The sequence below is a fragment of the Sapajus apella genome, unplaced genomic scaffold (genome assembly GCF_009761245.1).
Source record: "Sapajus apella isolate SASKATOON/1434 unplaced genomic scaffold, GSC_monkey_1.0 scaffold76, whole genome shotgun sequence".
Classification (NCBI taxonomy): Eukaryota; Metazoa; Chordata; class Mammalia; order Primates; family Cebidae; genus Sapajus; species Sapajus apella.
The window spans coordinates 7,668,893-7,684,190 of NW_022437016.1; positions in this window are offsets into that span (position 1 = coordinate 7,668,893).

Here is a 15,298-nt window from a genome sequence, read left to right on the forward strand (position 1 = left end):
GGACTCTATTTTCTTTTCTCTAATTTTCTTTATTGTAGGAATACTGCATATAATGTATATGTAGCATATAAAATATGTGTTAATCAATGGTTATGTTATTGGTGAGGCTTCCGGCCAACAGTAGGCTATCAGTGTTTAGGTTTTTGGGGAGTCAAAGTTGTATGTGAGTTTTTGATTGCGTGGGGGTCAGTTTCCCTAATCCCTGCATTATTTTCACTTTTTTGAGACAGAGTCTCATTCTGTTGCTGGGCTGGGGTGCAGTGGCACGATCTCAGCTTACTGCAACCTGTGCCTCAGCCCCCGAGTAGCTGGGTTTACAGGAGCCCGCCACAATGCCCAGCTAATTTTTGTATTTTTGGTAGAGATGATGGGGTTTCACCATGTTGGCCAGGCTGGTCTTGAACTCCTCACCTCAAGTGACCTGCCTGCCTTGGCCTCCCAAAGTGCTGGGATTACAGGCATAAGCCACCATGCCTAGCCACCCCTGCATTGTTCAAGAGTCAGCTGTACTAGCTGTTATCCACCTGAGCTGCAATCTACTTCTCACAGTTCCTCGAAAGGGAAACTCTGTCCCTGGCCTTTGCATGTGCTGTCTTCTCTGCTAAGGACACTTTTTCTCTGGGAAGACCCTGGGGACTGAGAGAGGTGCCCTGCATGTGCCTCACCTGCCTCCTCTTCTCCTCTATCCCAGGACTCATCCCACGGTCAATGCCTATGTCCCCCATCAGAGCGTGGGCACCTTGGGAGCACAGAAGCTTCTGTCTTCCCTGTTCTAGGTGCTAAGTAAGTGCTAAGGAACTGGTTGTTAAATTAAACTTTGAACTCTGCGCTATAGGACAGAACTTAAAATCCAGATTAGACTCAGAAAAGATTTGAAAATAAATAATACAAATCTGGTGAAAAGCCATGGCCAGAACAGGGGCATTTCTCTACTGCATAATGATATTAACCATTTAAATGCCAGGCTCTGTGCCAGGTGCTTATCCATGCTTTCTTTTTTCCCCTGAAAGCCCATGCATGCACTTACCTCCATGTTGGTGATGAGGGCTTGGCCATTTAGGGAGGCAAGGTGAATTGCTCAAGGTCACACAGCTCGTAAGGGCCAAGGCGGGACTCATGCCTCTTGGGGGAACTTGCACTTGCAGCCTGTGGAGACAGTGATACTGGCAGGGAAGGTGATTGCTGCATGCTTGATTCTGAGGGCCTACTGGGCAGAGAAAATGACCTGTACTGTGGGTCCCGAGTGGCAGCAGGGCCAGCAGGAGGCTGGGGAGGTGGATTTCAGTTTCCTGTGTCCAAGAATGCAGACTGCCTGACAGGGTGGCTGCAAATGAGCTCCTGCTTTGCACGCCTGCCACCCATGTGCCTTGAGGTCCCGGGCTGTGCTAAGATCCCTCCTCTCTGTCTATCCGCAGTGCTGCTGGGGGTGGGAGAGGGGTGCTGAGGAAAGAGGAAGGAAGATCCACTCCAGCCAGAGGTCAACAGAGAAGCAGAAGGAAGAGGGAAAGAAGAGGGAAGGAGGGAGGGCTGGGCCTTCCCAAGGCCTCTCGGGTGAGAGTACTGGAATCCTTCCAGTGCCTGAATTCATGGGTCCTGAGAAAGAGGACGCTCCCCAGGTTGGGGGTGGGCTGCCTGAATTGGACCTTTTGGACAGATAGGGCAGAAATCAGGGCCCCAAACAAACTCCATCTTGAGAGCCGACTGAGGAAGGACCCTGGCCTGGGGCTGGGAGCCCCAGATTCCAGCTCCTTCTCTGTTCTGTGTTTTTGGGCAAATTCCTTCCTGCTGTAGGCCTCAGTCTTCTGATCAGTTGAAGGGTCTGGGCTCAGTGACTTGAGGCACCCCCTACAGTAAGGCAGGAAGCTCAGAGAAGGGCTGGGGAGGGAACTGGAGGTTGGGTCAGGATAGGTCCTGGTGGTGCCGGGGCCTAGAGCCTAGTTCCGCAGCCACCCCTCCCCCTCCAGCTTCTCCTCTGCCCACCGCACAGACCACAGCCTTCTCTTCTCCTTTTCTATATTCAGATATCCTAGAGTTCTGAGGAAGGCCCAGGCTGGTGCCTGGGAACTCTGAGCTGCCGAAGGAGACAATTCTAGCAGGAGGGATTGCAGTTAGAGGTACAGCAGGTCACGGGCTTGGGAGGAGACAGCGGGGCCGCAAGAGGGGCCGCCCCGAGTGCTGTGGAAGTGGTGAGGGGTCTTTTTCTTGCTCCAGCCTGCCTCTGGCCCAGCAACCACCCCCCAGCACTGGTTACTTCTGGAGTCTGGACTACCCAGGAGGCTGGTAGTCGGGGGACAGCCGGGGGGGTGGGTGTCGTGGTGGTGGGCAGGAAGAAATGCAGTCCTGGCCTTGTCTGAGCGGAAGGTCATGGAGGCTGTGCCTTGCTGGCTGGGGGGCCTGTGGCCAAGGGTGTGCTGGCTGGATTCTAGGTTCAGTCTAGAACTTGAACTAGAACTTGAACTGTATTTGCTAGAGTTAAACTTAGTTGGGCTGTGTTGGGATAGGTTTGTTGGGTTGAGTTGCTTGGAGTTGAGTTTGACTGACTTGGGTAAGGTTTGATTTGGGTGGGCTGAGTGGAAGTAAATTGAACTGAGTTGGCTTGTGTTTAATTTAGGATAGTTGAGTCTTAAAACCCCAGCCCCTGTCCCTCACAAGCAGCCACTCTGTGGTGGGAGGCTAAACCCCTGCTCCCTCGTCTCCCTGGGCCTATGAAGCCTTCTCCCTGGTGCACTCAGAACGGTGCCTGGGGTCCCAACCCCAAGAGGTGGAAGGGCTGCAGTCAATGGGTGCTGATGACTCTCACCAGAGGGACACCCAGAATGCTTCTTGGCTCCCCTCCTCCCCACCCTCCAGAGAATACATTTTCCTATGAGAGAGGTAGAGAGAAAGGCACAAAGACAGAGACAGAGATGGAGGAAAAAGAGCCAGGGAGGCCCTGCTCCGCGCCGGCCATGGCATAGCGACGGGTACTTCTGTTCATACAGACGGCTTCTGGCGACAGACACTGCTGTTTTACCACCCACCTCTCAGCCTGATGCTCAAATCTCCTTACTCTGTGCTCTCCAGCCTCAGGAGGGCCTCATTCAGATTCCACTAACTCTGTATGATCTGGAGCAAGCCCCCTCCAGTCTCTGGGTCTCTGTTTCCCCATCCCTAAAATGAGAAGATTGGTCCCGGTTTCCTTCCAGCTCTATGTGTCTAATGCTAATTTCCTGACTGGGGAAGTAGCTTTAACTCCTGGTTCTCAGGCAGCCAGGGCTGACCTGTGGCTCCCCTGGTAGGGAAAGCGTGGAGCGGATGAAGGGACGAGGCATCTCTGTTCAGGAGGAACAATTCCCAGCCAAAGCTTAGAGCATGAAGCAGATTGTGCCAGAAACAGAGACAGAGAGGGAAGAGTCAACAAGAGAAGGAGATTCCAAGACAGCCACACACAGGCAGAGCAGAGATGAGAGAGCAGGAGAGGGCGCACAAAGCTGGTAAGCGCAGGCAAAGGAGGACTGGGCCATAAAAAAGAGGGAAGACAGGCCGGGTGTGGTGGCTCACGCCTGTAATTCCAGCACTTTGGGAGCCCAAGGAGGGTGGATCAAGAGGTCAGGAGTTCAAGACCAGCCTGGCCAAGATGGCAAAATCCTGTCTGTACTAAAAATACAAAAATTAGCCAGGAACAGTGGCAGGCACCTGTAATCCCAGCTACTCGGGAGGCTGAGGCAGAGAATTGCTTGAACCTAGGAGATGGAGGTTGCAGTGAGCTGAGATAGTGCCATTGCACTCCAGCCTGGGTGACAGAGCGAGACTCCATCTCAAAAAAAAAAAAAAAAAAAAAGAGGGAAGACAGAGCCAGGTGGATGGAGCAGAGAGGTCAGGGGCAGAGTTTCTGCTCCCTGGAGGTCAACTCAAACTCTGCATCTCCCTGCAAGGTGTTCAGTCTGGTTGTCCCTCTTCTGCTCATCAAATTCCTTTTGGAATTCTCTCTGCCCCTCAATCTAAATCTCCTCCAGACCTCACCTCCCTGGGGGTGGTGTGGGCAGTGGTGAAAACCCCCACAGGCCTGAGGCTTCGTGGCCTTGGGGCTTCATTAAAGGGTAGCAGTAAATGGCAAAGTCAGGGACGAATAATAATTAATCTGTATGGGGATGTAGTTAGAATTGGGAGAAGAGCAAGAAGAGGCAAAGTCCAAAGAAACATCTCCCTTCATTCTGTTTTTTTTTTTTTTTTGAGGCAGAGCTTTGTTCTTGTTGCCCAGGCTGGAGTGCAATGACATGATCTCGGTCCGCTACAACCTCCGCCTCCTGGATTCAAGTGATTCTTCTGCCTCAGCCTCCCAAGTAGCTGGGATTATAGGCATGTGCCACCCCGCCTGGCTAATTTTTGTATTTTTTAGTAGAGATGGGATTTTTCCGTGTTGGTCAGGCTGGTCTCAAACTCCCAACAACAGGTGATCTGCCTGACTCGGCCTCCCAAAGTTCTGGAATTACAGGCGTGAGTCACCGTGCCCAGCCCCCTTCATTCTTTAGATCGGGCATTAACTCTGTGTCCCACCTCCCCACCAGATATCCTGTTATTTATGGATAGGCATTACTCTGGGTCATTTAGGGAATGACAGGGTATCTGGTGGGGAGGTGGGAGGAAGACATTTATTGTTAGAAGGAAGGAGGAGATACAAAGGCAGAACTGAGCTGGGCAGGGGTGACTTTATTTGAGTTAAATTATGTTGAAGGGAATCAGTTTTGTCTGTGTAGAGCACGGAGGAGTAGAGTTGCATTGTTGTGTTCATGTCAGGAAGGACTGGGTCAAATTTAGTTGAGTTGAGTTGAATGAATGGAGTTTGATTTGGGATTGGTTGAGTGGAGATGAGTTGATCTCACCAAAGTGCTGGGATTACAGGTGTGAGCCACTACACCTGGCCAGAAAATTTTTCATGGGGAATGAAAGGAGAACATAAAGGTCAGAAAGTTTCCCTTCTCAGTCTCTTAACCCAACTCTTAGGTAGCAGCCTTTGAAGAAAACAAAGTGTCGTATTTATTGAGCACCTAATACGTGCTAAGTATTTTTGCTTCCATTGTTGTATTAAATGTTCACAAAATACTTCCATTTTATAGCGGGGGAACTGTGGCCCAAGGACTTGAAGCAACAAGGCCAAGGTCACACAGCTAGTGTGATGTAAACCCAGGTCAGTGTGTCCCTTTAGACAAGAAAGTGACAGAAAACCATAGATGGTTTGAGTGGCGGCAACCAAAGGATGGGAAGGGAGGGGCGTGGGAGTGATGAGCTAGGGCCGCTGGGGGCGCTGGGGGACTGATGGGGAGAGTCAGAGGAGACTGGGGTGCAGACAAGTGGGCTGAATGGTCTGTCAGAGAAGGGGTGAGGATAAGGGAGTGGGCAGCCCAGAGACGCTTTGCAGGTGGAGGCCTCGTCATGGAACTCGTGGGCCCAGTGAGGTGGCAACAGAACAGGTGCTGGTCTGCGGACCTTCAGCACTTCAGAATTGAGGTCCTCCTAAGAATCCGGGCAGGTGAGTCCCTACAAGGAGGTTCCCAGCGCATTGCTCTCTCCTTTGTCTTCTCTGCTCCTGAGGCTCACCCCATCATCTTGGAGCTCCTTGACGGTGGAGGGCTCTAGGCAGGGGGCTGTCTGGGGGCTGGCCAAGATGCCAGATGCTATGTTCTGAGTGTTTGCAGGATGGGTGCAGTGGAGCTGAAGGGATCTCACAGCAGTGAGGTCACTCCTGTGTGCTGGGTGCCGGGTGCCCCGTGGAGGCTCCCAGTTTCTGTCCTGACTGTGTCCTGGGAGAGGGGCTCAGGTTTGGGGTCTCTGGGGTGCTCACAGAGCTAGTGCTCCTCTCCTCAGGAGTGCATGGCTGTGGGCAGGCAGCTGCACATCCTACTCATCACCCAGCTCTTTCTTGTGGGCCTGTGGGCCTGGCTGGGTGGCTGGGCCTCCTCCTTCCCCAATGCCTTGGTGACTCACATACCCACACCCACCGCAAGACACCACATTTACCCCACATAACCGCTGGGCAGCCCCACGAGAGAGCTCCAGGGTGGACAGAGGGAAGACTGACTCCTCACAGCTGTGGAGCTGGGATAGCTCTCCCTGTCAAGCTGCTCTGAGGGGCTGGGATCAGCTCCTTCATTCACTTGTTCATTCTTGGCTTAAAATATGGATATTTGTGGGGACAGCACACATAGAGAGAAGCCAGAGCCTGAAATGCTGGAACTGCAGTAGAACAAACAGAAAACTCGAGCCAAGTTGCCTCATCGCTCTTTGCCTGAGTTTCCTCATCTGTAAAATGACCATAATGCTTTCTTGCATTATGATGATGGAGAGGATCATACAAGATAGCAAAAGCCAAAATATGTGTGAACTGTAGTCAGAGTTTATAGTTTACTAACATATAAATAGTCATTCATTCATTCGTCTACTTAAAGACTGATGGAATCCTTATTAAGCACCAGGCAGAGTCCTAAGCCTTTTACAGGCATTAACTCATTTGATCCTCCTAACAACCCTATGAGGATGGTGCTAGGATTGCCCCCATTTTATAGACGAGAAAACCGAGGCACAGGGGGGTTAAGTAACTTGCTCAATGCCATCTAGCTAGTAAATGGTACAGCTGAGATTCACACCCAGTTCTTTTTGATTGACTCTGGAGTATTTCATTCATTCATTTAGCAAACATTTATTAAATTCTTTCTTTTTAGTCTTGTTTTGTCACCTAGGCTGGAGGGCAGTGGCACGATCTTGGTTCACCGCAGCCTCCACCTCCCGGGATCAAGCGATTCTCCTGCCTCAGCCTCCCTAATAGCTGGGACTACGGGCATGTGCTACCACCACACCTGGCTAGTTTTTGTATTTTTAGTAGAGACGGGGTTTCATCATGTTGGCCAGGCTGGTCTTGAACTCCTGGGCTCAAATGATCCTCCCGCCTCGGCCTCCCAAATTGTTGGGATTACAGGTGTGAGCCAATATACTCGGCCAAATACTTTCTCTGTGCATATCTCTGGGCCAACAGAAAGGAACCAGAGTTGGCGAGGGTGGTTGAGGTTGTCTTCTGGGGGCAGAGGTAGCCTCCTGAGGGCAGAGGTTGGATATGTGGGATGCAGGAAGGGTTGCAGTTTTTGGTTGTTGTCATGCCTAAGCTTGCTGTTAGCCAGCTAAGATTTCCGCCCTGTGCAGGACAGTCCTACACACATTGTCAACAGCACCCCATTGAGAAAACATTCGGGAAAAGAGCACAGGCTTTGGAGTCATCCTAGACCTGGGCCAAGTCCCAGCCCTACCATTCCAAGACTGTGTGACTTGGACAAGTCACTTGACGTCTCTTAGCCTCAGTTCCCACCTCTGAAGAACATGATTGGAGACATGATGTATGTGAAGTACCAGAAGTACCTGGCATGCCTCGGTTGCTCAATAAACCTGAAGGTCGTTTCCTGCTCAAGCAAATTCCAGGAAGTATGGAGAAGAAGCAGTTTTGGCTTCTAGCATCCTTGCAATCCCCTCTCCCCCTCTCTTGAGAAGATCTGAAGCAAGCTGGGCTCTGGACATGCAAGAGCGACCTCACCGCACAGCCCTGCCTCTTGTCTCCATCCAGGCCAGGGCCCAAGACCAGTAAGACTCCTAACCTACCAGGTCTGAGGCTCCAGGCAAAAGCCACTTCCCCTCTTGGAGCCCTGGCTTCTTTGTCTGCCAAATGGAGAAACGCAGTGCTGGTGGTCACCAGTTGTTCCTGCCTGTCCTGCACCTCTTCCCTCTTATTTCGGTAACTGCACCCAATTTTCTTTTTCTTTTTTTTTTGATTGAGACGGAGTCTCACTCTGTCGCACAGACTGGAGCGCAGTGGCGCGATCTGGGCTCACTGCAATCTCTGCCTCCCAGGTTGAAGCAATTATTCTGCCTCAGTCTCCCAAGCAGCTGGGACTATAGGCACGCGCCACCACGCCCAGCTAAGTTTTGTATTTTTAGTAGAGGCGGGGTTTCACCATGGTCAGGCTGATCTCGAGCTCCTGACCTCGTGATCCATACACTTTGGCCTCCCAAAGTGCTGGGATTACAAGTGTCAGCCACCACACCTGGCCAACTGCACCCAGTTTTCTATTGGGGAACACCCTGCTCCCACTCTCAGTTACCTGGGCACGTGGTCTGGGACTGGCCAGTCAGCATCCGGATATTCCATCTTCCTGGTCACAGCCGTTGGTTCAGGGATAGGTGCGTGAGCTAAGCTGGGGCAATCACAAGTGTTCCAGGAACTCCTGGTACCAAGAAAAAGGCCAAGAAAGAGGCATTCTCTTCTAATATGGGATTGCAGCATGAGAGCATTAAGTCTGGAGCTGCCTGAGACCTCTGTAACGTCACTTGGGAAACACCTGCCTGAGGATGAGGCCAACAAGAGGAAAAGAAGGAGATGAGAGGGAGAAGAAAAGGGGGTGGAGAGAGAGGGGCAGGGGCGGGTAGGAGAGAGAGAGAACCCAGTATGATTTCTGGATACAGCCTTGCCTGTCCTTGGATTTTCAGCTTGAGAGAAAGTAGCTCCCTTTCTTTGGAAAAATTAATTGGAATTGTGTCTGTTGCTTGTAATAGAAATAATCTTCACTTATTCAGGGGCTAAAAACATCTATGTTGTCCAGGCACAGTGACTCACACCTGTAATCCCAGCACTTTGAGAGGCCAGGGCGGGCAGATTGTTGGAGCTCAGGAGTTCCAAGATCAGCTTGGGTGAAACCCTGTCTCTACAAAAACAAACAAAGAACAAACAAACAAGAACAACAACAAAACAAAAGTTAACCAGGCATGGTGGTGAGGGCCTGTAGTCCCAGCTCCTTAGGGAGCTGAGGTGGGAGGATCGCTTGAGCCCAGGAGGTCTAGGCTGCAGTGAGCCGTGATCATGCCACTGCACCCCAGCCTGGGCAACAGAGCGAGACCCTGTCTCAGAAAACAAAACAAAACAAACACAGAACATCTACATCAGAAGATTGTTGTGTGGATCAAAGGGGAAGATAACGTAAGCAAAAATGTTTCTCTACATTGTATGTGGCTGAATGACAGTAAGTTATTAATGAAGTGTTAAAGCAGGAACACACATTCCATGCAAATGATCAGTCAGTCCAGTTCTGTTTGAGAGGCTGGAGAAAATGGACTTTTACAGTTCATGCCCGAGAACAGAAGAAATTTTTGGAAGTGTGAATTCTTGTCCCCTAAATTTTTGGAAGTGCGAATTCTTGTCCCCTAAATTTTCAGTTCATTGGGTGCAGCTTTTCTAAGGATAAGGTGTCCTTGCATTGGGTCACACTGGTTTTTTTTTTTTTTTTTTTTAATTGCACTTTAAGTTCTGGGGCACATGTGCAGATCATGCAGGTTTGTTGCATAGGTACATACATGGCAAGGTGGTTTGCTGCCTCCATCCCCCCATCACTGATGTCTGGCATTTCTTCCCATGTTATACTCTCCAGTCTCCCTACCCCGCGCTGTCCCTCCCCTAGCACCCCCAACAGACCCCAGTATGTGATGCTTCCCTCCCTGTGTCCATATGTTCTCATTGTTCAACACCCGCCTATGAGTGAGAACATGCGGGGGTCACACTGTTTCTTATGTGACTTGTTCCAAGGTTGGCTACTTTACAAGAGGCCATAACACAGCGAGGAAAGATATCTGGCCTGTTTAGGCAAGTCCCTGCCTGGCTCTGAGTCTCTGATTTTGTCACCTGAGTGGGGCTGGATTGGGCCTTCTCCTGGGGAGCACATGGCTCTGACCTACTGTGGTCCTGGTATTCCAGACCTTATCCCGGGACATGAGAAGTCTGCTCACCTCTGGTGTCTGCAGCATGCACTGGTACCTGGATTCCTGGATTCTCCAGAGGAGCCACACATCAGAAACCACAGCCCATGCCAGAAAGAGGCTCTTTCTGGAGTCTGGCGTACATTTCCAACTCACTGTCCCTTCCCTGTCTATTCCAAAACATTCAATTCCTCAACCTGGTTTGCAGCCAAGTGAGGCCACGTGACACGATTCTGGTGAAAGAAATGTAAAGTGGAAATCTCCTGGGGCTGCCTCTTCCCTTTCCAACCTTTTCCTCTTTGGAACATGGGCATGAAGTGCTTAGTGCGAGGACACAAACTATTGTGAAGATGACGGAGAGGAAAGATCTGGACTCCTGATGGCACTGCCGAGATGCTGAGAAGCCACCACAGCGTTGGGCTGCTTACCTCTGGACTTGTCATCTGAGAGAAAGAATCCTGCCTCCTTTTTTGGGCTTAAGCCTCCATAATTGGGGTTTTCGATACATGTAACCACATGCATTCCCGACACACTAAACTAGCACTTATCTGCGACCGTTCTCCCTCCCTCTCTCTCTCTCTCTCTGTCTCTTTTGTTTTTGTTTTTAGAGAGATTGGGGTCTTGCTAAGTTGCCCAGGTTGGTCTTGAACTCCTGAGCTCAAGCAATCCTCGCACCTTGGTCTCCCAAAGTGCTGGGATTACAGGCATAAGCCACCACACCTGGCCACCATTCTCTCTTAAGTTCTTTCTAGGCGTCTAGTCCAACTTTTTTTTTTACTTGCATTTGGGACCACAATGACAGAATTGGAGTAATTTTATACCTATTAATTATAATAATTCTACCAGTAATCGTTATTTTTGAATGTCTTCTGAGTACTGGGAATTGAGCTAAGTGATTTTATCCCCAATTCAATGGTCTCAGGAAACACTACTATTATTTTCCTCATTTTCAGATGAGGAAACTGAGGCTCAGAGATGACAAATGACTGGTTCCAATTCACACAGCTAGAATTAAAGCTGGGCTCTGAACCTAGGTCTGCCTTATGCCAAAACTCCTGCTCTTCATCCTCAGCATGCCTAGTTCACCAGGCTTAGGTAACAGGTAGGGAAACAGGTCCAAGAGGAAGAGTTACTTGCCCAAGGTCACACAGTAATTTCAGGGAGTCATGTTACAAGAAACCAGATTGACTGGGTCCCCATTCCAGGGCTCTTTCTATGATATCCTCCTGCTTAGCAAGTACCAGGGCCTGAAGACCAGGCTGAGGTCTGGATGATGGGAGCTATTGAAGGTTCTAAGCAGAATTAGGAGAGTGTTCCACATGCCAGGGGAGAGCTGTGGAAACACATCCTCTTCCTTCAGCTATGGTGGAGAAGGAAGGGGGTGAGAGGACTGATATTTTACAGCCCCAGCAACTCCCTGAGCAATGTCCTTTAGCCAGACAATGGCTCTTTCCCCTGGTTTGTCCGTCACAGATGGCTGGGTTCCCTGATCCCCGGAGCTGATGTCTGATGCTCTGCAGATTACACTGATGGTGGGGGCCGGCTGGGGAGGATGCCGTGGCATGACCACTCGGCCATCCTGTGCCAATCAGATGATGCTGGCTGCCTAGTGCAGAGGTCTGCGGGACAGGGGACCCTGCAGTGGAAACTCCCCAGATGAACTTGGGGACTCTCCACTTACAGCCTCCTGCTTGTTTATTTTCTTGGCCCATCCCCTGCAGGATTTGGGTGTTTGTTTAAGTATTCAGGGTTTAGGATCCAAGAGAACCAGCGATGAGTGTAATAGAGAGTTACGTTTGTAAATGTTCAAATCACACAGGCCAGGGCTCAAATCCCAACACTACCACCTATATATAGCCTGTGGTATAGGCTATAGCAAGTCAGTTAATTTTCCTGTTTACAAAAATGGGGACAGAGGAAAATCTACCTCATGGGGCTGTCAGTGATAAAGAAAGTGAAGCACCAAAAACCTTTAGCATGATGTCCGCCATGGTAAGCGCTCCAGAAGTGGTTAAACCTCCGTCCACCCTTCTTAATGACACGCTTTTAGTGAAAGAAATGTAAAGTGGAAATCTCCCGGGGCTGGGCCCATTAAGAAGGGTGGGCGGAGTTTTAACCACCCTCTCTGCATAATCTAGGGAAATCTTTGAGCCTCATTTTCCTCTTTTGCAAAAGGGAGATCATGATGCCTTCTTCTTCCAGCTACTGTGAGGGTTTCAGTGAGAAAGCAGTGTAAACACATGAGGTGGGCTGGTGTGGTAGCTCACGCCAGTAATCCCAGCACTTTGGGAGGCCAATGTGGGAGGATCACTTGAGCCCAGGAGTTCAAGACCAGCCTGGGCAACATAGTGAGACCCCCGTCTCTATGAAAAACAAATAAAACAAAATGAGCTGGGCATAGTGATGTGCACCTGTAGTTCCAGCTACTCAGGAGGCTGAGATAGGAGGATTGCCTGAGCCAGGAGATCAAGGCTGAAGTGAGCCAAGGTCGCAGCACTGCACTCCAGCCTGGGCGACAGCATGAGGCCCTGACTCAAAAATGGAACAACAACAAAAACAAAAACAAAACATTTGTTTGTGACTCTCAGTTCTCAGCTTCTCAGCTGAACTATGTTGCCTAAATCGGATCCCCCACCTTGCCCACAAGCCAACTAACCCCCTAACAGAGCATTTCCGCTTCCTTTTAACGCCAAACACTGGTTGGTTAGGCGGGGGCTTGGGTGCACGTACCTGGTATTCCAGAACAAAGGGTGGGGCCTTGAAACCTGACTCTTCCCTTGGACAAACTGTGTCAGCACTGGGCCTCGGTCTCTTTCTCTGTAAATGGAAGTGATAATACCGACTTCATAGGGCTGTTGAGCAAAATCACATGTAACTGTGCATTTAAAACACACAGCACTCTGTCCTGCACATAGTAGATATTCAAGAAATATTATTGTTATTATTACCTCCAATGGTCAACATTAGCCTGGTTCTGAGTAGGTAAAGAGGAGGGGGAAGGGAGTTTTTCAGGGAACCCTCTTGCTCAGGTTGGGAGTAGAAGGGAGGGCCAGAGCTCCTACTGAATGCTGGGGATGCTCACGAGGACCAGCTTACCTCATCCTCACAACAACTCTTGAAAGAGTGGCATTATTAACCCCATTTTTACAGATGGGGAAACTGAGGCCCGCGAGGGGCAGTTTGCTGCTTAAGGTCACACTGAGAGGTCGGGTGGGGATGGGGACTGGGATTTGAAGAGAGAATCCTGAGTCCAGAGCCTTCTTGCCTGACTGTGAAGCTGCCTGCAGAGGTGGGGCCGGGTGGGGCTGGGTCCATGAGTGATTCAGGTGAGAGTCAGCTCTGGTTTTCCAAATAGTGGGTGGGGCCCAGCAGGAGTGAGACCTCTCCAGAAGCATGACAATTCAGGCTCTAGCTAGGGTGAGCAGGAGGGCACGTGATTGGTGTGGATAATGGGGAGGGGGCTATGCAGAGAGAAATCCTACCGCTTGTCACCAGTGGGGTGTAGGGAAGGCGGTCCTTGCTGCCTTAGCTGGGGAGGGCTCAGAGCCTGGGGTGAAGCTGGGCCTGTGGGATAGTTGGGGGTGCTGGCCCATGGGACAAGCTGGAGAAGGCAGGGAAACTGAGGCAGTCAGTGATACTTTTGGTGGTCGTCACAGCATATGGTGGGTTGGCAGTCACTTCGATGAGGCTGGCCCCGGACCTGGTCTGTTTTTTTTAATGCATTCACAACTCCTGCAGATACTCATTCATTTCTTTGTTCAAGCAAACAACATAAGCTGAATGTCTTTTATCTGCCAGATCCTATGCTTGGCCTTGGGGCTACAAGATTGACCAAGACTCTCATAGCCTCATAAGGGGAGGCAGGGAGCAGAGGGACACTGTGGTCAGGAGTGGCACTGCTGTGGCTAGGGAAGGCACAGGGGCTTCCTAGAAGAGAGAAAGGGGAGGAGGAGGGGTGTTAGAGGAGGCCTTCCCGAGGACACGGGAGGTGGACTTGCCCTATGAGTAGAAGCTCACCATACTGAGGACTAGCATGGTTACACCAGTCCTAGACACTTAGACTATAGGCTTTGCAGTAAGGAGCAGGCAAAAGTGGCCCTGTGCTGTGGTCTCTTTCCCAGGGCTGGGCCAAGGGTTACCCCAGACCTCTCCCCTGTGTATCCAGCTGCATGCTGGGACTGTTGGGGGTGCTGGCCCACAGGCCAAGCTGGGAGAAGGCAGGGAAGGTTTGATCCTCCTCATCCCCTGAGGTGGATCAAACACAAGAAGCCCAAATTCAAATTCCACCTACCCATGCCAGCTCCCCTTCCCTGGGTGTCACCACTAGCATTGAACCAGAAAGCTAGGTGTCCTCAGTACCTTTCTTCCCCTAAGCTCTAGTGCGAATCGGTCACCAAGCCCTGGCACTTCTGCCACCATTTCTCTCATCTAACTTCTCCCGACTCCGTGCTCTTGGTCCAGCCCCATCCCTGGAGGGCTGCCCCAGCACCCTGCCTGCTCTTTGAGACTCTGTCCTCTCCTGCATCGCAGCTGTGTTGACATCTGCAGTGCTGGTCACAGAGCCTGGCCACAGTGAGGCCTCAATTGCTCCATGCTGGAACTGGACCAGTTCTCAGAGGCCATCTGATCTGCTCATTCTGTTGTTCAAGTGGGAAACAGAGGCCCAGTGAGGCCTAGAGGCTTGTCTATGGTCACTACATGGAAGAAGTGACTTGGACTCACTTCTGATTCTGAGGCGGGAAGGCTCTTCCCATCAGTGCTGAGGCCACACAAGTGTTTCTTGTTTTGAGTGCAGATGGGTGGCTTGGACGTCAGCAGGAGGCACAGGTGTGGTGACTTGATGGGCGCAGGGCCCAAAAGGAGGGAGGCCTGGGAGTGGAAGATGGAACCTCATTCAAGCCCATCTCTCCTTTCTTCTTACCAGAAAGTCCCCCTTTCTTTGGACAACTGAACCCCACACCTCCACCCTGTCACCAACCCTTTTGCTGATAATCCCGTCTCCTTGCCCTGGTAGGGAATGCTGAAGCTGGTCTGGGCACCCTGAGAGCCCCACGCCCTCTGCCTGCCCCACTCCTTCTCGAGGTTTGCCCTGGCTTGCTCTGTCTCCCTAGGGCAGCTGGCTTTTCTCCCAGGGGAGCATGGGAACAGCTTGGTTGAGAATGGGGAGGGGCTTCCCAGCAGGTCTCACCTCTCCCATCTGATATAATTTCTACCCTGCACCCAGTGATGCCCAGCAGCCAGCACAAGAAACTCTGAGCCCTCCTGCTGCCTTCTCCACTGTGGGACCCACAGGATGGCTGGCTGTGCTGGAGAAACAGGGAGAGGACTTGTGGGTGCCAGGACCAGGAGACCGTGATGACTCTGGGCCTATCCCTTCCTCCTAGGTGTTTCCTGAGCTGGAGGAGAGGGGAGTTGGATGCTGGAATTCTGTAAATTCAGTGGTGGATGTGAGCCCGGCTACAGCATGGACCCTGGCAAGCCCCGGAATCTGAGTTCAGAGATCTTTGAAAAAATGCCTCCTGATAACTGA